Below are 25,609 nucleotides of genomic sequence, written 5' to 3' on the forward strand. Positions count from 1 at the left end.
ATACACATCATACAGAACATAAAGAGGGTGATATTGGTTTTGTTTGAATTTCGCGCAATGTCACACGAGGGCTATCTGCGGTAGCCCTCCTAATCTATGCTGGTTTTTTTTTTCGGTTATCAACCCGTAGCAAAAAGTTTTAGAAAAAATACGCGATTTCTTTTAACACCACAAATGGATAAAAATATTTACAATTAACTTTGAATTGTATTGTTCAAATACTTATCCATTGAAGAGGGTAAGTTTGAAACTTTACAAAATATATTTTTCTGTCTGCTCTACTACTACCAAAAGCAAATAAAATATTGAAGTATAGGTTGCAATGTTACGAAGCAATGCCATTCGAGATTTAATATGGGTGGGTTGGACATACTTACCAAGATCCAGGGTCCCTGGAAGCTCTTTCGTTTTCTAAAATGGAAGGAAAATAAAATGCGTTTCCATGATACGTTTTGTTAAAATTAAGAATAACTGTAACATCGTCGTTGTTTTTTTCTATGTTATCGATATAATTGTGCTTACCAATGTTAAGGAGTTAGCGTCTTTGTCTCTCTCAGGGAAATCTGGATCCCTTCCCTTAAGGCTGAATTTAAGGCAGAAACTCAAGAATGTGTTATTATACAAACTAAAAACAAAGGAATATTTCGTTTGCCTTTTGTTGTTTGTTCACTTAAACGGCAATAAAAAATTGTTATTATGAAAAATGTGCAGCGAAGTCAGCTATTCATTAATTATATTCCTAACGAAAATATGAATTTCATGAAGAAAAGATGCTGTAGAAGCCTAATATATTTTTCTATTCGTTAGTTTCACTGCAACAGACCAGTTTCGCTGAATTCACATCAAATTAGTGTTGCTTGGTAGAACGGAGCAAATAAATAAAGTAGGCTTAATACAGCGAACCGCAGCATATATTAAGTTTTAATGCCACGTTTTTCATTTCATTGAAATTCATGTTTTGGAGAAGAAAATAAATTAACAAATAAATAAATAAATAGTCATATATTCATTTTACTAATATCTCTGTTCTTTCTTAAGAAAACTTTCAGTGAAACCTTGTTATAATAACGCAACTGCCATCTGGCGGGACAACAGTTACTACAACGATTTGCAACGCTAAAATACGTAGTTCGATTCCCCGCCATCTATACAACAAATAGCCCAGTATGGTTTTGCTCTAAAGCAAACAACAACGATATAAGCAACTATGAAAATGTAGTTTCTGGCATATTTTCCCTTTAGAATTATTTGTTTTAAATCTCAAGAGGATATTAAGAAAAGCGGTTTAAATTACTGGTATTTGAAGAACTTGATGTAAACATGAAAACATAAACACACTTAAGAGCAGTGTTGCTCAACCACAGATTCGTTAAAATTCACGATAAAACATATCAATAAGCAAACAAAAACTGATAGAATATTAATACGTAAATCGTAATGATTTTTTCCTTATAATTGCATTTTAGTGGTTCACGATAATTTATTGAGACAGTACGTTGGTCCCTGGTGTCGAAAAGGTTGCATAAAAGGCCAGCTTGATCTGACAGGCGCAATAAAAATTAACTCATAAGTCTATCTTGCCGTAGTAGATGCAATGTAAATTGGAACGCCAGTGCTTTTTATTACAGTAAGCGCAGTAGAAAATTAAAACATAAGCCTATAATTAAAAAGGCCCGGGTTGTTAAGGGTCGCGGGTTTAAATCCCCATCACACCAAACTTTCTCGCCCTTTCAGCCCTAGGGGCATTGTAAAGTGACGGCCAATCCCACTATTCATTGGTAAAAGAGCAGCCCAAGAATTGGCGGTGGGTGGTGATAACTAGCTACCTTTCCTCAAGTCTTACACTGCTAAATTAGGGACGAATAGCGCAGGTAGCCCTCGTGTAGCTTTGCGTGAAATTCAAAACATACCAAACCAATTTTCAAACAATGGAATATATATGTATATTTTAATCCCAAATTACTGATAGAGTCTAAAGAAATTTTCAAAGTAAAACAATTTAATATCTTCTTCTGTGCCTTTAATACTTCTTAAAAGATATGTTTGACATCTCGACACTCAGTAACTAACGTTCTCTTGAACACGAACGTGTTTTACGTATATAAATATTTTGTTCCAATTGTTAGAATAAAATTTTACTAACAAACACATGAAATAATAAAATTTAGAACAATGAACCAAAACCATTATAACAGCTTATATCTGAAGTGATGATGTTTTTTCGCGCAACGCTACACGAAAGCTATCTGTGCTAGCCGTCCTTAATTTAGCAGTGCAAGACTAAAGAGTAAGTAGAGAGTCATCCTCACCCACTTCCAACTCTTGGGCTGCTCTTTTACGAACGAATAGTGGGATTGACCGTCACATTATAACGCTCCCACGGCTGAAAGGACGAGTATGTTTGGTGCGACGGGGATTCGAGCCCGCAACCCTCAAATTACGAGTCGAGCGCCTTCATCACCTCAGGACTCGGCATATATATATATATTCATATATATATGAAGTGCCTAATAATATTATGGGTAAAACTAACTGGTCATTATAAATTTATTCAACATTCTAAATAAAACAATTTTCAAAAATACATTTAGTGAGTTTATCACTAGTGGCCTCAGATAATTAATTCAAATAGTTCAAGCGTCGGTATTACAAACACTTGCCTGGAGTCTGTAATAGGCAAATACAGCTGACCTGTAGAAATACACAATAGACAACCATCAGCCTCAAGATGATAAAACTCCTATTATCAATAAGTGCTACCTGCTGACAGCCCTCGTGCAAATAAATCTTACGGTTTTCCCAACGTATACCATGCTAAAGGGTCTAAAGAATCAACTTGTATAGTTGACATTTAAACCTGCATCAAAAATCAACAGCGGAAGTGTTCCTTGTGACTTATGTACATCCATCGTTTGATCTCTCTCTCGGTGTTTGGGTAAGAAAAATTCATACCCTGGAGGGTCAGGTTCTCTATGACTTCTTCCTCCTCCCCGTACTTATGTTCTTGCTGTTATGGACATTCAAAATAATTGGTTTATTTGTTTTGAATTTCCCGCTAAACTACACGAGGACTATCTGCAGTAGTTATCGCTAATTTAAAAGTGAAAGGCAGGAAAGTCACCAGCACCCACCTTTAACTCTTCTTACTAACGAATGGTCACATTACAACGACTCTGCGACTAAAAGGACCAGGATGTTTGGTAAGATAGAGATTCGAACCCGCGACCCTCAGCTTGCAATTCAAGCGTCCTAATCATTTGGATATGCAGAGAAATTAATTTTGAATACAGTATAATTTCCACAAAATGAAACATCAAAAATGAGAGAAAGTAAATAGTACTGTAGCAGAATATTTTATAGCTAGTTATTCTTATGATATTCTTCTAATATATTCATTATCAGAAAATAGAGAAAAAAAACATGTTTTATCTTTAAAAAAAACCATGTAGATTTCTACTTTATTGTCACCCATTCATTCACAGATTTCGAGGTCGCATTGATAAATTCTGATTTATGTATTCAGCTTGTTTTTTAATTCCTAACCGATGAAAAAAAATATATATATATACTAAGTCTGTTTAACGTTAAGCACAAACTACACAATGAGCTATTTGTGCTCTGTCTACCACGAGTATCGAAATCCAGTTTCTAGCAATGTAATTTCGCAGACACGTACATCAAGAGTACGTATTTGTCAAGTTGAAATGTCACCGTTAAAATAACTGCTAATTTCACCCTCACGTATGTAGAAATAATACACACACATATATTTATATATATTCTGCTAATTTTGTTAATGTGTTGTTTAGTTCTTCTTCGTTTATCTAATGTATTTAAAGAAGGGGACTTTTGAAAACGGGATGTGTAACAGTAGTTACCTTGTACTAATCCTCTAGCTAGGACAAACATTTCATGACACACAGTCTTTCAATATGGTTTACACTTCATTTACTCTGCTTCTGTTATGTTATCCTGAAGTAATATCAAACTCATATCAAAGGGTCGCATAAATGCTTGTGCAAGTTTGGCATGAGTTACAAATTTTTCTCCTTGAAATGTATGTTCTGTGATGAAGGTAATCTGGGGTTGTAAGATGATACATGATTGTTAATAAACTTGAAAGTATGGTATACTGATTTTTGCTCTTGTCTTTGTCTTATGCAGATGGGCTTTCTCCAGATCTAAAGCCATAAAGTGTTTCTAAATATTGAACTAGGAATTCAGCCATATTAGTAAAACCTATTTATTGTACAAATAGAAAAATATGTCATCTCTTTATGTATGCATGTTTTTCTTTTGCTTATTTTTTGTTTTGTTCAGTGGATTTGTGAAATTTTTATTTTAATGTAGTATTCATAACATGTTTTTTGGAAATAAGTGTGTCTGAATACCACAGATTAGATCATAAAGTTGCTTTCTAGTGCCAAGAGTTAGGATTTATTATTGATGTACTTCTTTTTGGTGTCAGAATCTTTACTTTTGTACAGTTTGTAAATCGTCATAATGGAGCTCACAAAGAAAAGGAATAAATAAGTTCGTGATTTGAAAGTGCAGTAAGAACTGAAAGTTTTTTCTTGGATCGAAAGCCTTCTTGACCATAAAAATAGCTACTTAAGTACTTTTGATCAACCCTCAGACTTTGACGGTAGGCAGACGGTTAGGTGAAACACTGGCTTCTACTGGTAACTTTCTACATGCTGACAATCAGTCTGAATTTATTCGAGTGGTCTTTCTTGGACTTCTATATTGTTTAAATAGCCCAAACCTTGAAAGGTACCGATTGAACCACAATTACTACCAAAATTGATAAGATGAACGTGGTGAATAAGACTTACTATAAAGAACTAATGTGTTATAAAATAAAGTAGCCAACTTCTTTCCATAGTCCTGCAGATGGCTGAAACATTCAGTAGATTTTCTAAATAGCAAGGTCTCTATCCAGAGTCCGAGATTGGTGCAAATTGTGACGATAATATGTATTCTACTCAAGTTCACCATACTTATCAGGACACTTGTTCATAAGTTTATTGATAGTACATTGAACAAATTCATAAAATGCCACATATCTCTCAGAAGCATATCATCCTTAAAAGAGACAGTTTTTGAGTTGGTACAGTTCGGAATGGTCACATAAAATGGTGCATTAAAACAGAAAAAAAATCAGAAGCAGTGGTAAATACGACTGTGGATTCTGCTCAAACAAATCTATTATTCTCAAGTTATAGCGCCATTGCAAAAGATGTCATGGTGTATCTGTCATAGTTCAAGAGCTGCATTACTGGTACAGAAATAATCCTGTTCCTTAGGTCCCAAGACTATTGCTTCGACTGTAGATCTCATGGTGATTGGATGCAAGAATGTTTATACACTTTGTATTTACGATCATCACCAAGGTTTAGTGCTGCCAGAGCACATTGTAGTGTCATTCCAGTACCAAGAATTGAATATTAATTTCGAAACTTCAGAAATTAAAACTATGTATATATAAAAAAAACAACAATAAATTATTCGGTTTACACCCGAAATAAAATGGTTTTCATAATCAATTTCTCAGAGAGTCTGATCATTCGTGATCTGCCGTGTTCACTCATAGAGCTCTCTCGGAACTGTAGAACACGAACTCTCTTAGAATGTGACGTCAGGCATTGTGCCACCATCCTGGTTCAAAAAAAGTATGATGTTTGCATACTTTTATTGCTAAAACTGAGGTTGAAGGAAACAACGGTATTATATATATGAAATCCTTGTTGTTCGTTGCTGCTCAATTTAAAAAAAGTTCAGTTGTGTATTTCCTGACAGTAACATATGCGTATTCCATTGACTACTAGCCTAGGTAGTTTAAAAAAACTTGCACTTTGTATATTTTTTAAAAATTCAAAATGAGCTTACAAAAATGAAAATGGTGATGTCACACGTCTGAAAAAATTGGCAAGGCTCCTGCACTATAGAATTTAATACTACACAATTAATTATCAGGTTTAAAAATGCACGAGGGGAGTTGATGGCAAGCTTGGGTTGTACTTGGTGACCAGTTCAGGTAAGTGTAACAGTTTACCTGTACCTACTCTTATGGTGGCTTGTTTGCAAAACCTCGAATTCACGCGTTATGTGCCTGTGGTGCGTGTACTTAAGATTGAATTGTTACTGGATACAGAAACAGTCAGGGCCTTACTTTACCTTAATGTCTGTTAGGAACTCTAAGGAAAGCATTAAGTCAGTTAGCATAGATTTTGTTCTGGCAAATGGTATTAACTGAGATGTATATGGAGAATTGTCTTTCTGACTTTGTACTGGGGTAAAGTTAACCTCAATTTGAGAACAGTAAACTACTTGTACTCATATTGGGATGGCAGTGTTAACACCACCAGATGTACAATGATGTTCCCTGATGTGCTTAGGATGTAGTCTAGTGCATTGTTTAAATCTTCTGCAGTGATAGAACAAAAGTGCTAAATCCACTTCTTTCTTTTGTGTGTGTGTGGAAACCACTACTAGAAGCTTCTAAGAAATAACCTGTCTTGTTAAAAAAAAACTTTAACCAGAATCAATGAAGCTGTAGGAGAGAGATAAAATAGACAACGGTCATGGAATGGATGCATACATAGACTCGGTGTGAGATACATTTGTAATTGTTTTGTAATATTTACAGTATGCGTCATAATTTTAAAAATACTTAAAATACATAACGCAGATGATTACATTTTCGTGAATAAAAACAAATATATATATATACAAATATGCATGTGTAACAAAAGTAAATATATTAATAAAGGCATGAATAAAATAAAACCCTAAACCCAAGTGCTTTCAGAAGATGGACACTGTTTGCAGTTTACTCCCGAAGGTCTACATCCGAAAGCACTTGGGTTTAGGGTTCTTTTTCTATTGCTTTATTTTGTATGATGTCATGTGCTTTTCAAATTCATAGTGAATGTATGCGTGCATACTCATGCTAATAATATGTACGGTTATCTTACGATAAATCTAATATTTATACATTAAGTACAGCCCATATTATAGAGAATTGTACCCAAATAAATCTCTGTTAATATTAGGTACAAATGTATTCTGATTTTTAAGTTGTTGTTTCAACGTTAATTATAAAACAGTTGCTAGCGAGTAAACTCGTACTGTTAAAAACAAATGTATAAATTTAAATGCAAATAAATCTTACTGTAGTTATAATGTATTGCACTTCATTAACTATCATGTTGTGTATTCACGCGTAATCCCAATCAATGTGTTTTTCTTATAGGAAAACCACATCGGGCTATCTGTTGAGCCCACCGAGAGGAATCAAACCTCTGATTTTAGCGTTGTAAATCCATAGCCTTACCTCTGTACTAGCGGGGTGCGCCCAATCAGTATAAAATATAAAATGACCATGAAGCATGAAGATTGGTTTGGCTTGATTAGTTTCGAATTTCGCGCAAAGCTACACAAGGGCTCTCTACGCTATTCGCCCCTAATTTAGCAGTGTAGGGAAGGCAGCTAGTCATCACCACCCACCGCCAACTCTTGAGCTACTCTTTTACCAACGAATAGTGAGCGGGATTAACCGTCACATTATAACGCCCCCACTGCTTAAAGGATGAGCCTGTTCGGTGCGACGGGGATTCGAACCCGAGACCCTCGGATTACGAGTCGAGCACTTTAACCACCTGGCCATGCCAGTCCGTTGAGCGTGAGAAAGTCAAGTTGAGTAAACTCAACTTTTTTAAAGTGAGTGTCCGAAAAACTAAACTCATTAAATTTAATACGCATAAATTATATTTTTGTTTGTTTAAAGTTAAACATAAAGCTACACAATGGGCAATCTGTGCTCCGACCAATGCGAGTATCTAAACCCAATTTTTAGCGTTATGATCCTCAGACTTACCTCTGAGTCACCAAGAGGGAGTGAAAGGAAGAGGAACGAGATAAACATGATTCGTGGGTGCACGTGGAGAGAGGAAGTCAAATTCATAAAGAAAGCTGACGTTTATCAAATACAAGCGTGTGTGTGTTCTGGCGCTAAGCTACACAATGGACTATCGGTACGCTGTTCACCGCAGGGAATCGAGCCTCGGACTTAAGTATTAGTTAACCTGTAAATGTATTGTTGACCCACTTGGGGACCCATTGTCAGAGATTTAAGCTTCATGTCCATATACTTGTATGGACCTGAACGCGATTTTTTGTTCTTTTTTTTGTTGTTGTAAACGAAACTAATTTTAGTGAGTCAATAAATAACTCTGAAACATATTCGGTGCATAAAACTTAATGATGGTTTTCCAGAAGACCTACCCTCTAAAACTCAAATTTTCTTTCGAAATGGTTCTAAAATATGACGAAAAAATGCCCCATTCTCTAAAGAATCTGTCAGAAGTTTTAAGTTATTAGGGGTTATCCATCTTCTTAATGGAGGAAAAGGTAATCTTCATTTCTTTACCCATCTACGCCGCCCACACTACAAATTACGCTCATTTTAAAAAATTGAAAATCATCTACGAGACTGTCTTTGTAAGACTTTCTAGTCTTGAATTTTACTGACATATGTGTTGGAAGTAATAAAAACTTCTTATACAAAACAATTAGACAGTTAACAAGTCAAACGAAACAAAAAATATGTTGGTCACTTCAAGAGTAACCCTGGCATGTATATAATAAAAAACAGGCTGTTATTATTTTCCAAATGTAACCTCATAAAAGGTCACACAATAATCTCTGACATTTATAAAGAAAATCTACAAACGATCCCCTCCAGTCAACATTTGGAATTTGCACATTAAAAGAATTATGGCATTTTTTTTTTTTAAATGGCAGTTCCACTGCACGCTGCTGAGGGCCTCGTTGGCCAATCGTCAACATGACACGTGAAGGAATGTCAACAAGTGATGGTGCACTGTTGTTTTCATGTCATTGTTAATTCTTTCCACAGCTCGAGACAGAATTTCGATGTAAGACCAAAGAAATTTATTGAACTGAAGTGCTACAAATGGCGATCGTTCTTTTTATCGTTAAATAAATCTGTTTTACCAGTATATCAGTGCCATCAAGTACCCCTTCTCAAATGAACAGAAACATTAATGCCACGCCTTCAGAAACCTAACATTATACTTTCTTATTGAGATTCAAAGTTGTCATTAAACATACATAGTAATTACCATAAATCCTCATAAAGTATATTGTAGTTTTGGTTTCGAAAAGAGATATAAAGAGACATAAATAACTGGTTCAAGGATAAGTTTTCAGCATTCCGGAATCAGCCTATCTACTCGTTCATGAAACCTAAGTTAAATATGAAGAGCAAGTGTTACATTTTTATGATTTGCTTCAAATACGTTTAGATGGGTTATAAAGAGAAGTATTTTTACTAAGAAAATTAACTCATAAGGTAATTTAATGACGTATTATAAAAGCAAAGATATGTAGTTAGACGTTGACAATTAACTTGTTTAAACAACAAGCGACTGCAAAATGTTTCGTTTGGATATTACATCTATTTATAGAAAGAGAAAACGACAAGCAAATAAGATTTTTTTTTGTAAAGGAGAAGAGAAACAGCAGTAAGAATGATATATAAAAGAAGGTTATATAACAAATTTTGAGAAAGGAAACAAAAAGAGCAAGATACAAAAAAATGATAAAAATGAATTTGACTACAAAACGTCACCCAGTGGCATAGCGGTATGTCTGCGCACTTACAACGCTAGGAACCGGGTTTCTAAATACCCGTGATGGGCAGAGTACGTAGTATACCTTCGTGCTTAATTCCAAAACAAACAAACAAAGAAACTAAAAATAGATAACTGTAGCATAACTGACCTTGTAAAAAAAATGGATGCGCTCAGAGGGTTGAGAGTAGATTTAAAGGAAATTCAACGGTAAGAAAGACTTATTATTGTACTCTTATTGTTTGTTTCTGTTTTACTGTACCGGGTGTTGCTTAATTGTTATGGTACTAGGCTATAGATTGGTTAATTCACAATTCATATTTCATGTCCTGTTAGAGCAAAAAAACAAACAAACGACAACTTGCGCAGTGCTGTTTAGGATGCGTTGGAAATGACGTTTAAGTTTCACTATTCAATTAAAGTAGTCAAAAAGTGATAGTAGGTGCTATTGAATAACCATGTTCTCTCTATTGCATCACAATTAGGGATGGCTAGCGCAGATAGCCCTTGAATGGTTTTGCGACAATATACGAAACGTACAATCTTTACCTCTAGAGAACGTAGCTTTTCTTAGTTAAGCTGCAATCAAACGTGATAACAAAAACAATTGATTTTTTACTTAATGTTTAATAAAAGGTATAAAATAAAAATAAAACAATAATGACGTAATTAAACTGTCAAAATGGATAAGGATGGCTGAGCCATATGTTTCAATTATGGTTTATAAAGAATAATTAGTTAGCTGAAAATTGAGTTGAATTCAAAATGATAGAGGTTCAGTGGTGTGCGTCGAGAGCTTATAACACTAAAATCAGAGCTCTAAGGTAGTGAATATAGTACAGATAGCCCATTCTTTAGCTTAGCGCTTAAATAAAAAAACAACAACCAATAAATAATTCAATATGGAATTTTTACTGTCTTTTTTTATATTTAACAATATTCAATACATAACATCATGTGTTAGAATATTCGCTCACAAATACACCAAGCTATTATTATTATTATTTAGGTATGCCGCGTATTTTGTTTTACCCACCATCATGCCCCAAGTTGAACAAAAAAAACGCTGCCTGGCTAATTAATTATTAAATATTTGCTGCTAAGTTATTATCAATACTATAAGTGTAACTATTAGTTTGGTCGTCAGTTTTGTTTTTTTCTGGCATGGCCAAATGGTTAATCATAATTCAAGAGTCGTAGCTTCGAATCCCCGTCGCACCAATTATGCTCGTCCTTTCAGCCGTGGGGCGTTATAATGTGACGATGAATTCGTTGGTAGAAGAGTGTAGCCCAAGAGTTGGCGGTGGGTGGTAATGATTAGCTGCCTTCCCTCTAATCTTAGACTGCTAAATTAGGGACGGCTAACCCAGATATCCCTCGTGTACCTTTGCGCAAATTTCAAAACAAACCACAATCCTGTAAGTCGCGCACCCAATCCTTTTTTTGGCCGCACTATTTTTGTTTGTCACACATAAGGTGTTTTTGATTAGGCAGTTATATCAATTCGCTGCTTTGAAGATCCGTTACCCAATAACAACTTCACGCTGTCTCGTATATGTTCACTTTTTAAGAGTCAAGGTTAATTCAAAGAATGTGAAAAATGTCACAGGCAACCCTTTCTGTGCGAATCTAGCTTTATTGTTCAATATATTTCATAAAAACGAAAAAAAAATCATAATAATTGTGTATCCTGAATACGTGGCCAGTGATAACAAATGTTCAAGTTAAATAAGTTGTTTATCACAGGTTCTAGTAGACTATCCAACATAAAACTGAGTTTAAACTTTAAGGTAAACATCTATCTAAGATACCACACTGAATAAAAACAGAAAACATTAAGAGGTAAAAAGTGAGAAAAAAATGAAAACTCTACAAGAACTGTCTAAAAAAGAAATTAGAAACCTTAAAGAATGGAAACGTAAAAAAGAAAAGGAGTTGGAAAACCGTTGAGAATCATGTTCACAATTAGCCTAAAATTTTAGTGTTACAGGATAATTATTTTCAAGGATAGAAAATTATTATCTATAACTGAACGTCGACCATTAAAAATGAGGAAATGTGTTAATTGTGCGAAAAAAGTAGTTCACATACATTAGTTTGATCAACTGTGGCTCCAGTTTATGGGCCTAAAGAAAAACTGAAAACTAATGTAATATTTGCTAGGATGAACCTAACTAATTAAACGATCGTGAGAACACAAACAGTAAGAAAATGAAATGTATTTCTCAAGGTGAAAAACCGCAACATAAAGTGTGGGAATTAAAGAGAAAACGAAGAAAGTAAAAATAGTTATTGAAGAAATAGAGTATGAAAAATCAATAAGAGAGGGGGGAATATACACTTGGTTAATTAATGTTTTCTTCATTTTATAACTTCACAATCACATGATTGCTTGCTCGATCTTACATAAAATTTTAATCAAACGGAATGGATCTTCTCATTGCTTTCGTCGTCATGCTTTAAATCCATTACCCACATGTCTTCCTCTTGAGCGTGCACGTAATCCCAGAAGTTATGAACTTAGACATATATTTCATGGCCAGGCCGAAATAGCAAAGCGGTTCCGCCATATGTCTAACTATAGAAAGGGAAGCTTAGCTTAGTCATTGTAATCCTTTTGCCAAAATTATGTTCTTGCCTTTGTTCAACTTTATACATTAATAAGAGTTATGTGAATAAAACATGGTTTCTTAGCGCAATATATATTAACGTAACATCTGTTTAACTTTTAGTGCTCTGCAGCTCAAAGGCGCCAATACAGTATTATTTGTTAATGAAAAAGTTTTGAACAAATTTTATGTTGCATCTACCACGCTTCATTTAGTTTTTAATTAAAAATAAATATAACAACAAGTTACTAATGATGTGCTTTGCATTTCTTATAATACGGATACATAGACACGCACACCCGTATTACTTCGATATAATTTCATGATATCAATCTTACAAACTAACACAGCTCACTCATACGTTAACATTCAGAGTAGAGAATAAAATAATTATTCTCTTGAAATTAACGTCTCAGGTAATACTTTTTTTATATTATTAATGAATAAAAAAATTATATATTTAATCTTCTCTAGGAAATTAATTAAAATCGATCCATTCAGTATTCTAAATTGGCCAAAATATATTAATCAAATAAGATTTATTTTTTGTTTTCGCTAAAGAAATTGATCTAACATAACCAAACCCAACAGAACAAAATTCGAGATCTGAAACGTAATTTTTCAATTAAAAAATGATAAAGCACGAATGAGTGAAAAAGAGCTGATGGATTTATTTTCTCTTAATGTTGTATAAATTGTCATATTTCTGTATAATTTATCAATTTTCAAACTTCAAACTTGCATACTGAGATTAACTTTCTCAAGCTATTACTTTCTATATGAGTGGTGTAAAAATGGTTTCACAATACAGGATAAATTACAGTAATTTAGTTGCAATCAATAACCAACATTGATGTGATATTATCACAATATTATAGGTTACATTTCGTAGGCAAATTAAGTGCTTATTTTAAACGACCCAACAATATTATCGAGGTAACGTTTCTATAGAAAATATACTAAACGCTTTAAGAGCGAAATACAATTCTAAATTACAAGGCAAGTCATTTATAGAGTTGTAGATTCAATAATCTACAGACTCTTACGTTTCCTTTGCTAAAAACAAAAGTGAATTTATGAAGTTATATATTCAATGACTTACAGACGCTTATGATAGTTTATATTGTTAAAAACAGAAGCAAACTTCCAAAGTCATAGATCCAATGATCTACAGACTATTATGGTAGTTTGGTTTCTTAAAATTAAAAATTAGCTTCCATAGAAATAGATAGATCCATTGACTAACAGATTTTATGGTAGTTTAACACTGTTAAAAACAAAAGTGAAATTTCGGAGTTATAAACCCAATGATCTACGGACTGTTATAATAGCTCGCGTTGTGAAGAATAAAGTGTGTTAAGGCGTGCGACTCGTAATCTGAGGGTCACGGGTTCGCATCCCCGTAGCGCTAAACATGCTCGCCCTTTCAGCCGTGGGGGCGTTATGATGTACGGTCAGTCGCAATATTCGTTTGTAAAAGAGTAGTCCAAGAGTTGGCGGTGGGTGGTGATGACTAGCTGCCTTCCCTCTAGTCTTACACTGCAAAAATAGGGACGACTAGCACAGATAGCCCTCGAGTAGCTTTGTGCGAAATTCAAAAAACAAAACAACAAGTGAAGAATAAAAATAAAAGTAAAAGGAAAAACTAAGGGGTTAACTCTTTATTTCAGTTTGTAGAGTGCTCATTTGGCGGACTACAGGTACCAGGATCAATCCTGGGATATCTCCTTATTGTGATTCCAGATGATCCTTGTTAAAGTATAAAAATATCACTGTCTTTTTTACTCTAAACGTTATCTTTATATGGATATGCCGCAATTTTCACATTGTTCCAAAAACCCGTTCTATGTTCAGTAAGTGTTTTTATCAACATATTTCTTTAGAAATTCAAGCTCATTTATTATTTTCAAGGTTTCCCAAAGGCTTGAATTATTCAAAATTATTGTTCAAACTGAACGATAATACAATGTGGTAATATTGAGTGTAAGGGTTACAACAAAAACAGGATCATAAGAAATATAGCAAGATTATATACATTGGGATATTATGGCAATAATAACTAGAAGAACACTAGACCGATCAACATAACCTTCTGAAAGCTGGACAACTAAGTTGTATGTGGCGTCACTTGATCTGCCTAATACAAGAAGTATCTACAAACACAAGGCTAAACATACTTATTGCAAGCTGTTTTTATTGACAAGGTTTTTAATTGTTGGGTGTGTCTCTAATCTCTATACTTCCACTGTTAATCCTTTTTTTCTTTTTTGTTAAGCAAGAAAAAAATTGATGGCTCCTTCACAATCCTTTAACGTAGTGATAATGTCATTTCACCAAATATTAATTAACTGCAAGTTGTAACGAAAATTAAAAGAATACTGAACAAAGGCTCATAAATAGCTTACAAAAATATTATATTATTTACACGATCTGGAGAAGAAAATGACTACAAGAAAATAAATTCAAGAGCGCCATTTTCATTGCACAATAAAACTCATTTTTAAGAACATAAGTGAAGAAAAATACTGAAAAGTTTGTGCGTGTGTGAAACGTAATGAGAAAAAAATGGTTAACACAACTTTCCTTATTGTAACAAATTTTGTCCACTTTATATATATATACATGTGTATTTCAAGTATTACTTTGGTATTTTGACTTTAGATACAAGACTATAATACCTGAAAGTTCGAAGTGTTTCTTAAGCCTAACAATAATGAATGTATTTAGTATTTATTATACACGAAATGTTTTTTACGTTAAAATACGATTCTTTTGTTTGCGAGCTCTTGGCCTTCATACAGGCAACATTCCAGACTAATGTACATATAGATATTGTAATATTTTAATTGTGGAGTTCCATGCAAATGATACACATAAAAAACAGCATATAATGAGAATTTGTTAGTTTGGTAGGTTGTTTAGACAGAACAATAAGTTGTTTAGTTATTTATAAAAAAAACAAATAGTCCATAACCTATATAAAATGCTTGCCTTTAACTATCCGGACTTTTTCTCGAAAATTTCTTGATCAAAACCTACAAATCTCGTATCGTTAGATAGGCCTTTGTCTGAGAAGTCCAGATTGCATACTTGCTTTTCCGTTCAGAATAATCTCACCTGATTTTATGCTTAGTCAAGCTTTACAATGCAGTGAGTATGTCGTTGTCATCATGCGACGACTGGCTTCTGTTTCAACTTTAATTTTTTCATAGAAACAACACTTAACGCTCGTGCAACATCCAAAAGGAAAATTAATATTGCACTAAATACAATTTCTACTGGCTTTCTCAAATTGTTTAAGAATAAAATACGCAAGAGCAGTTCGTTCAAAACCTTAAGCTTATCATTTTTTTTGTTTGGGTTTGAATTTCTCCCAAAGCTCCATTAGGGTTATCTGCACTAACTGTCCCTTATTTAGCAGTGTAATACTAGAGGGAAGGCAACTATTCATCAGCACCCACCGCCAATTCTTGGGCTACACTTTTATCAACGAATAGTGCGATTGACCGTACATTATAACGCCCCCACGGCTGAAATGGCGAGCATGTTTGGTGCGACTAGAATTCGAACCCATGACCCTCAGATTACACGTCGAGTGCCCTAATCAACTGGCCATGACGGGTCATTTATTATCATTTTCTAAACACTCATTGGGATTTTTCTGCATAATAAACTAAGCTTGCTTTCATTGCAAGTTTACATTCAATTTATTAAAGAAAGCTTTTATAAATTAGGTTCGTTTTGTTTCATAGACTGGTATAAATGCCTTTTAGCTGCTTTTTTTTTAGTACGTGTCTTATTCTTCGTTTTTATGAATATTTTTCTTTGATTTCGTAAAATCATGTTATATACTGAAAGCTCAAAACTGTTTCATACTCTGTACACTATTATAAACACCACCATTTTACTTTATCGTTTAGTTTACGTGTAGTTTCATTAATTAAAGTTACCTCTACAGTGTTTGTTTGTTTGACCACGTAAAATTGTTTTCAAATAGGCCAAAATTTATCTATCTGATACATAATGTTTGCAACAAAACGTTATTTAAATGTGATGCGTGAAAATAATAGAATAAGGAAAATTGAAGCGAAGGGCATGAAAACTACCGTAACTCTTTTACATGTCGTGGTTAGTTTCTGTTATTAGCTTTTTCTTGATGGTCTTCTAAATATTTATTGGCATCAGTATACGTATATATTTACATACAACACAATTATATATAGAGATGGATAGATAGATATACAACGTTTGAATCCGTTAAATTAACATCTAAACTGTGCACAGTTTGAAAGTACTTCAAAGCATATATTAAAACTTCAGAAATTTAAAACCCAGCAAACCGTAATTTAATTTACTTTTCATATCAAGACCATATTTGATAAATAAATATAAATTGCTAAGCACCTTTAATCTCCACAAACACACACAAACATAAAAGTATCCAGAAAGGACAGCTTTGATGAATTTCTTCAAATGTTAACAGTTTATTCATTACACAAAAAACTCCCGATCAGCTTACATTGGTGCTCTCAACTAAAAGAAGAGGCATACTGCAAATTGTTTTTTACATAAAGACTCTTCACCAGCTAACATCAGTGGTATAAACTGAACGAAGAGGCATAAAACAATTTGTTTTTTTTTACATAAAAACTCCTAATAATCTTAGATGAGTGGTATAAACTAAATTTAGAGGCAAAAAATACCACAGTAGAGGTTTCTTCATATCTTACTTTTTATTCATACTATTCTGGTTTTATTCCATTGGGTTTACAGTTGTCTGTAACTTATTGTGGCGATGTTTCTCAAACTTGATTAAAAACCTGTTCGCAGGTCTTAATAAGTTATTTTCTCTTTTGACTGATCTAACTTGTTATTACTATCTACAAGTCTTATAACTTGTTTAACTTTGCTACCACAATGCAAACATGTTGTTATCCAAAGACGCAAATATTGGATTGTATACAAAAAGCTATACTGTACTTAATTAATTTTTAAGTTTCTATGTATTTCAATGAATTATTACGTTAAATTATTGCATTTTCCACACAAAGAAACTATAATTCGAAGTTCATATATGTGTTATTATTGAAACTAGGTAAAAAACAGGAAAATAATTTTTATGCATCTACGCATGCTCAGTTACTCAACAGCACCCAACAACAACTCTTTGGCTGCTCCAATCAAAATTGGTATTCAACCGTCATTCTTATAGAACATCTACGTTCTCAAAGTATGAAGGAAGCCGACGAGACGGAAAATACGAATGCTCAGATTTACACTCTGGGCTCAGTAACTACTGAGCCACGCCCAGCAAAATAAAATATTCAAACGTACACAAAATGGTGCCGAATGAATAGACATTTCAAACGTTATTGAAACTGACCACAAAACACATTGCTTATTACTTTCAGGTTAAAGTCGCATTGTGTTTATCAGATACCAAAAAACTGAAATATACATTTCCTCTCTTTTTCCTTCTATTTTATTCCATTTCATTACGTTTACGCCCCTCCGTAGTTCAACAGTAATTTTACTAACATAGAGAACAGAGTGCAAATAGTATATTGTTCAGTTTGTGTGCTAAAAACAACAATAAATAAATATTTATGATGAAACTTTGTAGAATGGATGTCTACTGCCTGTTGTGGAGACACAATGTGTAGAGGACATTTATCAAAGAACAACAAATATTTACCTTATTTATTCAATTACAACTAGTTGTTCAATATTATATAACAGCTCATACAGGCGATAATGCCATATTGGGTCGTAATATAGTAAGACATAAGAAAACCAAAACACTGAAATTTGTTGATGGAATAGCTTTTCTCCAAAAATTCGGATAATGGTTATTAAGTGTATTAGTACAGTAAGTTTTGAGAAAGTTTCTAAAAGTTTCACCTTGTTGACGTAGGTACTGTTGTTTATAACGTACGCTATACGGCGATTAAGTATAATTTCAGTTTGGAGGACATATTCGTTGTGTTTATAGCAGTTCCAGTTTCATCATCCACATTCATCATACTTTGTTACTTCGATAGTCAATGTCCTAAAAAGCTACTTCCCCTTTCAAGCTTCCAAAAAAGTTCACAAAAACTAACTTGTTAACTGAATAACTGTTTTCATGAATTGATTGTGTAGAAGCAAAATGTTGAAAAGGAATTAACATTTAACAGTTTATTACACGTAGAATGACAACAAGAAAGATTAGATGACGAAATATCGCCACGGTCTTTGATTCGAGACTGTCTCAGTACAAAGACATTCTTTGTGTACTTTAATGAAAGAACTTTATGTGGACAGCAGCGTCTCCTTCCCAGGAAATTCTATGCAATAAAGATCCCCACTAAGCATTTACATTATTTTTGTATATTTATTATTCAGAACATTTGTTATTGTTTTTTATTATTGTATAGCTTGAAAACATTTCAACCAAGTAAATGTTGATGAGCTGAAGAATTTTCCCAACTTCTATAAGAATATGCTGCCAAAATACATGAAGTTACATAAGTAAATTTGAAAGTAAAAAAACATTACAGTACGAATGCATTTCGTGCATATGATACCATACTATTCACTATCATGTAGTTTTTTTTGTTATTCATATCTTCTATTTCTTCATAAGAAAGTTCAAGATAAACCGTGGATCAATATATAATCGTTTTATTTATACTGCTGTGAGCAATATTCAAGATTGTCTGTGGATTAACATTGGGAAATATGTGTTCAAGCTGCTGTGAATAAATTAAAAAGAACCTCAGAATTACACATGGGTCCCTTATTAACCTTATAATTGCCAATCTAAACAATTTATGTATCAAATTGCTTGTGGGTTCATGACTTTGTTGGTTAAAGTATTCCTTATAACGTTTGAGTCGTATATAAACAAAACGTTAATTTGGAGATTAATTCAAAACTCTACACAAACTAATCCAGGCGGTGATAAACCATTAAAAGCAATTCGATCACACACACATACATTTGGAAGTTAATTCAAAACTCTACACAAACTAATCCAGGCGGTGTTAAACTATTAAAGGCAATTCGATCACATAGACACAAACACAGATCCATAAGTCGAAAGTCTAATAAGCGGTCAAGATTGAGTTCTTTAGTTCTGTTTACAGTTTACTGTAAGAAGTTCATCTGCTCTTACACAAGATGCGGTATTTAAAATTTTATACTATAAAACAGTTACATTATTAAATAACGGTTCCTTATCGAAAATCGAGATTTTGTAAAGCAATTAAACTATAGACATACAGTTGGGATGGAGTGCGAACTGCCAATTAAAGAACGCCGATTAGTAACATACTGTCGACGACCGCAACGCATTGAAAAAGAAAAGAAACAAAAACTGATTAAGTTTCAAAGCAACATTTTTCATCATAAGTAATATCCTTACGCTAAATAACTTCACGATGATAACTATGCGCAGATCCAGTTACGTAATTAATTATGCACACATTCTAACGATATATTTCTAACCTCGCATCACTCCGCTATTTGATTCTCAACAATTTAGTTTTTCGATAACTATAAGATCAAAAGCTATAAGTTTGCGCCCCGGATTTTTTTTTATCGCGGACGTTTTTCTTTCTCTTCTTCAACTCATAAATCAAGGGAGAATGCTTTTTTGTTTCCCATAATCCCTCTATGGAGTATCCAACGAAAGTTCCCGCTTTTTGCTGTGTTCGGTGTAACAGCATGCAGTCATATCTAGACTAATTACGCATCACACATTTTCTGATATCTTAAGTAATCAAAAACTGCAATACATTAGCAACACCGTCAGTAGGTTACCAGAGTGTGAATGGTGCCGAAGACTGGCCAAACCGTATTCACGATAGTCGCAACAACCACGGTATACGGTTTATTTATTGTAAACCGAGGTACTTAGTTTAATTGAAAAGCGAATTAGACAAGTGCACATTTTCAAAAATGGTGTAGGTGTGACATGAAAACACTGACGTCACATTTTAAGAGCCTGTAACACTGTTTTCAGCTATAAAGTAAACATATTTCCTATGAGCTTACATCATATATTTCTGTATCAACAAATACCTGTTTTGATTTCATTTACGTAAAAGTAATTTTGTGTTGGTTAACTAAATATGAATTTGTTTTAACTTGAACTTTTGCTAGACAGTTTCCATTACAGTCACGCTGACGCAGAGGGAACGGCTCACGCATGTGAAACTCACACCCACTTCACCTCTAGCACAACAAATTAAGGGAAGTAATCCACGCTCATAAAACTCAAACGTTCACACCAATCTCACCTCTAACACAAAAAAGCAGAAAGAGCATTTCACACATATAAAACTCAAGCGTTCACACTCATATCACCTCTACTACAAAAAAGTAAAGATAATATTCCACGCATATAAATCTAAAGCGTTCACACTCATCTCTGGCATAACAACATAGAAGGAGCATTCCACGCTCACAAAAGTCACGCATTTCATCTGTGGCATGATATTTATGTAAATAACCTTTTAACTACCTAAAGTAAAATAAGATTTACAAAATTTGGGTTAAACTAATGAATAAGTTTTATAAACCTCATTTTCGTGAGAATAGGTTTGTTGTTTGAAATAAAGTCTTTACTTCCAGTTAATTTTAGTGCAAATAATAATAATAATACATAATTCTTAAATTGAGAACGTAGAGAAGTTTTAAGAAATTTTAAAAAATGGACCTTATTACAAATAGAAGAAATATAAGATGTTTGTTTGGTTGTTTCAGAACCAATAATGACATAAAACGAATATAGCTCATAAGAGTTGCTTAAGAATGTATTATACTATGGTTCAAAATAAAAACTCTCTTTATCCAAACAGTAAATAAAAATTACAATAATATAAAGTACTTTCGAATTTGACACAGAATTATATCTTCATCATCAAACTTTACTATAGTAAAAAATATATAATAGTAAATTCTGTGGACCTCTTCTGGGCAAACGGGAAAAAAAACAGTAATTTTTATTTTCATCATAATTTATTAAAGTATAATTTTAACGTGGCGTTTGAATAAACCAGTTTGTGTTCTGAAATATTAGAATGGGAATAGAAAAAGCAACAGCAATAAAAGAAGTGTTAAAAAAACACAGCAAAAGGTAAAGTATATAAACAACTAATGGCAGCACCAAGAAAACCGCCTCCGTAGAACGTGAACCAATAGGAAGAAGGCATTTGGTATTCCAAATTAATTTTAAAACGTAATATCTAAATGATGTGCGTAGAATAAGGCCATTATCTAATATTAATAATGATTAGGATAATGGATTGTGTTACTATATTATTCGAATACTTTTACAGAGTCATTTCCTTCTGGAGAAAGGATACATGTTGAAATATATTACAGTTGTACAAATTGTCATTCAGCACGTATAGGAGTCTGCTATATTAGGTTGTAATTCACCTTAACGAAAAACAAACTTGGAATTTAGATTAAAGGCAGTAAAATTACGAAAATTTGTGTCTATAGCAAAGGTAAATAAACGAATTAAGCAATAATGTTGTGTTCTGTATAGGGCGTGGTTGTTCTATATATTACTTGAAGATTTCCAAGACACCATTTGGAACATTAGAATACTAATGGATTATTATTCAAACCCAGTGATTCGCGCCATAAGAAAATTACTTTATATAAAGAAGCGCAAATAATATTTGATTTTTTTTTCATTTCGACTGCTCTTACTGTTCCGGACATGATAGTTATTGAAACGTTTGTAAAACTCGGAAACACATATTTTCACTTTCAAACATGCACGTTTTCATCATTACATACAATGTATTTGTTGAATTAGTTTTGAAGCTAAATTATCCGTAATGCTCATCGAACTGAGGAAATAATATGGACTAGGCAACATAACTTTGAAGTAAATAGAATCTCTGGATGTTATTTATGTCATTGCTTGTGTCCGTTATTTTCTCTTAAAAATTGAATAGCCGTGTTACACGATTCCAAAGAATAGCTACTCAATCTAATAAGTTGGTATAAAAATGCGATTGTAAAAAAACAAAACAAAAAAACGCGTTTTTCATTGTAGGAATACAAAATTCGCATATTTAAACTAATGTAATTTACACTAAAAGTAGTCCCTACCTCAACTCTGCTCTTTTCTTCGTCTTCAATTATACTACCACACAGACACAATAAGTGTTATGAAAATTATTGAAGTGAGCTTATTCAAAGAGATACTTCTTAGAAGCTCGAAAAACCTAAATTTTATCAAGTTTATTCCCTATTTGAGATAATAGGTGGCGCTAAATATTGATTTGATTTTTTTTTTATAATGCTAGTGTTTTAGTAACAGGATTTGTTTCGACGAAATTCTGAGTAATTATCTTTTCTAGACAAGCATGCATTGATAATAAAACTCCAAATTCTGTTATGTTTTACTTGAAACTCCTCAAGGTTTGATGTCAAGTGAAAGATTTGTCATTTCCTCTTGATTTAACAAATTAAAACAATACGACAGGGGCCTAAAATCCAACTGAGCGAAAGGCAGCAGTTCGATTTTCAAAAAATATCTAGTCAGATGCAAGTGAGTTTATAATTTTCATAATGTCACATTAAATTAAATCCTAATTTCAGTTTGAACCAGTGTGTTTGCTTTTTATACACAGATCTAATATAATTTTATCTAAATGATTCTTTGTTCATAGCTAAGCACAAAGCTAAACAAAAGGCTATCCTATGCTGTGTTTACTACAGGTATTGTACCCTATATTTAGGGCTATAAACCGCAAGATTTACAATTCAGCCACAGGGAAGCTTATCTGAAAACTCGAGAAGCGTTGCTCCGTCGAGTTTTCATTTATTAAACTTTCAGAACTGCAAGGATTAATCATAATAAACTAATGTACATAATACTACTGGTTTTCATTGATAGTTTCATAGGGAATGGTAAAGGAAATCAGCATTAATTTTGAAAATATTTTTCTTTTTGTCATTTACCGCATTATTGATGTACCTATAAAGAGAAGTTGACAGTGCTCAAAGTCAAGTATTTTTCTATATAATATCATTGACTCTTAACTTGTTTGCTTGTTCTTCTCTACATTGTTGTAAGTTTATTCTTCTTTCTAAGTTAATTGTTTTTCTATTAACTGGATGTTATTTTTTTTTCTATTGCAGTAAATCTAATTCACAAACTATTTAGTTCACAATTAGAAAATAAACTAAAAATATATACGAATATTATTAAAAGTTACAGTGCTAAAACACCAACCTGAAAATGTATGAAATGTATGATCACGTGCTCTGAAATAATTCAGTTTTCACGACCTCTCTAGAAAACGTCTCGCTAATAACACAGTTATATACGACCAGTTAACATTTTCCTTTTGATTCAAATCATGCTATATACATGCGCTGAACGTTGTTACATTCTGCTGTTTAATATAATAACATATAATAATAAAGGAGATATACAGGAACGAATAATGGACGTATTTTAAGTCGTGGTAACGTGCGTTTCTTAATGGTAGTTTTAACGTCACGAATTCCACACCGTATGACGCCTTACGAATTGACGTGAATAAAATCTTGGCTCCAGTTTTGTTTTGTTTTGAATTTCGCGCAAAGCTACACGAGGGCTATTTGCACTAGCCATCCCTAATTTAGCAGTGTAAGACTAGAGGGAAGATACGTAGTCATCATCACCTACCGCCAACTCTTCGGCTACTCTTTAACCAACAAATAGTGAGACTGACTGTCGCACTATAATATCTCTACAGCTGAAATGGCAAGCATGATTGGTGTGACTGAGATTCGAACCCGCGACCCTCAGATTATGAGCCGAGCGCCCTAATCACCTGACCATGCCGGGCCTTTTCTACACTGACTTATTCTATGTTAATGATTATTTTTCAACACTAAATTTCTATAACAGTTTAATCTTTTCAATTTTTTGTGAAACTGAATTATTATAAAATTTACGTCTTGTTTACGGCTCTTAGGTAGTAGCTTGTTGATTGAGAATTGAATTCAGACTACAAGGACCTTATAAAGTTTTGTCGTTGTTTTCCATTTAATAACCTTACAGACTTACAACTCTAAAATTTGAGGTTTGATTACCTGTTGGTAAACAGAGCACAGACAGCTAGCCTACTGTATAACTTTGCGCTACAATGAACAAGCATATTGAAAAACAAATCAAAATTTTTCATGTTAAATACATATTCAAAATTAAACTAGTTTCAAACAGATTCTATTGGCTTATTATTACTATAACATGAGTAGTTACATATGTTAAAAGATTATATGTATCCAGATAGATAACAAGCATACTGTTCCAGTTCGTGTAATAAAAAATCCAAAACTCACTCTCCGATATGTAAACCTTTCCTTCTGATAATGTGCTGTTTCTATTTGAAGAAGGACGAAAGCCCGTTAAAAAGTCTCCGACATTTAACCTTCCACAATGTTCTATCTCCAAACAACCCCTTCAACTATTCTAGCTCACGCATTAATGTTAATATCACAGATACAGCTACAGAGAAGTCCCTGTATTGATGCAAACACTGTTAATCCGATATCGTCTTTAGCCAACCTCAGTGTCAAATTATTACAAATGTGCGCCGTCAATGCAACAGAGAAACCGCGCTGACGTTGTTCAAACACAACCTAACCTTAGGCGCTTTAATTTATTTCATAAGCCAATGACAAAATTGTTTATCGGAGCCCGTTATCTGAATGCACGAACATGTGAACACACACAGTTATGCCTATATTTATGTGCTTATCTTTGCTTTTGTGTGCGTGAAGTTTGTCACACAGACCGCGACTCAAAATCGATTCATTTTGAGGATGTGCCGACAGTTATTCCAATTCACGTATTGCACAAACAAATTGGATTCTTCTAATGGTAGTATCAAAATATTCCAAACTGTCGAGGGAATTATACATATAAGAACAGAGAGTAGCGGTAAAATATAAAGATCAACCTATAATAACATATTTAACGTTGTTGACAGGAGGGGCGGGGAAGACCGTATGGAGACTTAGAAGATTTTGGAAAGCGTTTCGAACTGTTTAGCGCAGATCTTCATCTGTCTCGCAATTTGAAACGTCGTCCATAAACTACTAAGACCTAAGAAGCCCACATAGGTGTCACTACCGGCGCACATATCAAACGGAACATATATAATTCAAAGATGATAAAAATTAGTGACATATTATACGGTAACATTACGTAATTAAAACGTAATAAAGATTAGTGACACATTATGTGGTAACATTACATAATGAAAACATAATAAAATTAGTTATGCATATTGTGTATTAACATTAAATAATTAAAACGTAATATAGATTAATTACAATATATTG

General features: G+C 33.3%; 1 protein-coding gene across 16 annotated transcripts in view; it reads right to left on the bottom strand.

Moving 5' to 3' along the window:
- Positions 1-25,609, bottom strand: part of LOC143236810 (homeobox protein cut-like) — a 159,964-nt gene that overhangs the window by 53,380 nt on the left and 80,975 nt on the right. For 3 of the 16 annotated variants that reach the window (XM_076475405.1, XM_076475394.1, XM_076475400.1), the window contains exon 1: positions 24,605-24,817. The exons of 11 other annotated variants lie outside the window; for them this stretch is intronic. The gene's annotated coding sequence lies outside the window, so the exon portion shown is untranslated. Of the gene's footprint in view, positions 1-377; positions 412-3,131; positions 3,236-24,604; positions 24,818-25,609 lie in introns of those variants that run through there. 2 more of the 16 variants (XM_076475391.1, XM_076475396.1) reach the window with 2 other exon arrangements.

Source organism: Tachypleus tridentatus, chromosome 13, assembly GCF_004210375.1.
Source record: "Tachypleus tridentatus isolate NWPU-2018 chromosome 13, ASM421037v1, whole genome shotgun sequence".
In the NCBI taxonomy this organism is placed as follows: domain Eukaryota; kingdom Metazoa; phylum Arthropoda; class Merostomata; order Xiphosura; family Limulidae; genus Tachypleus; species Tachypleus tridentatus.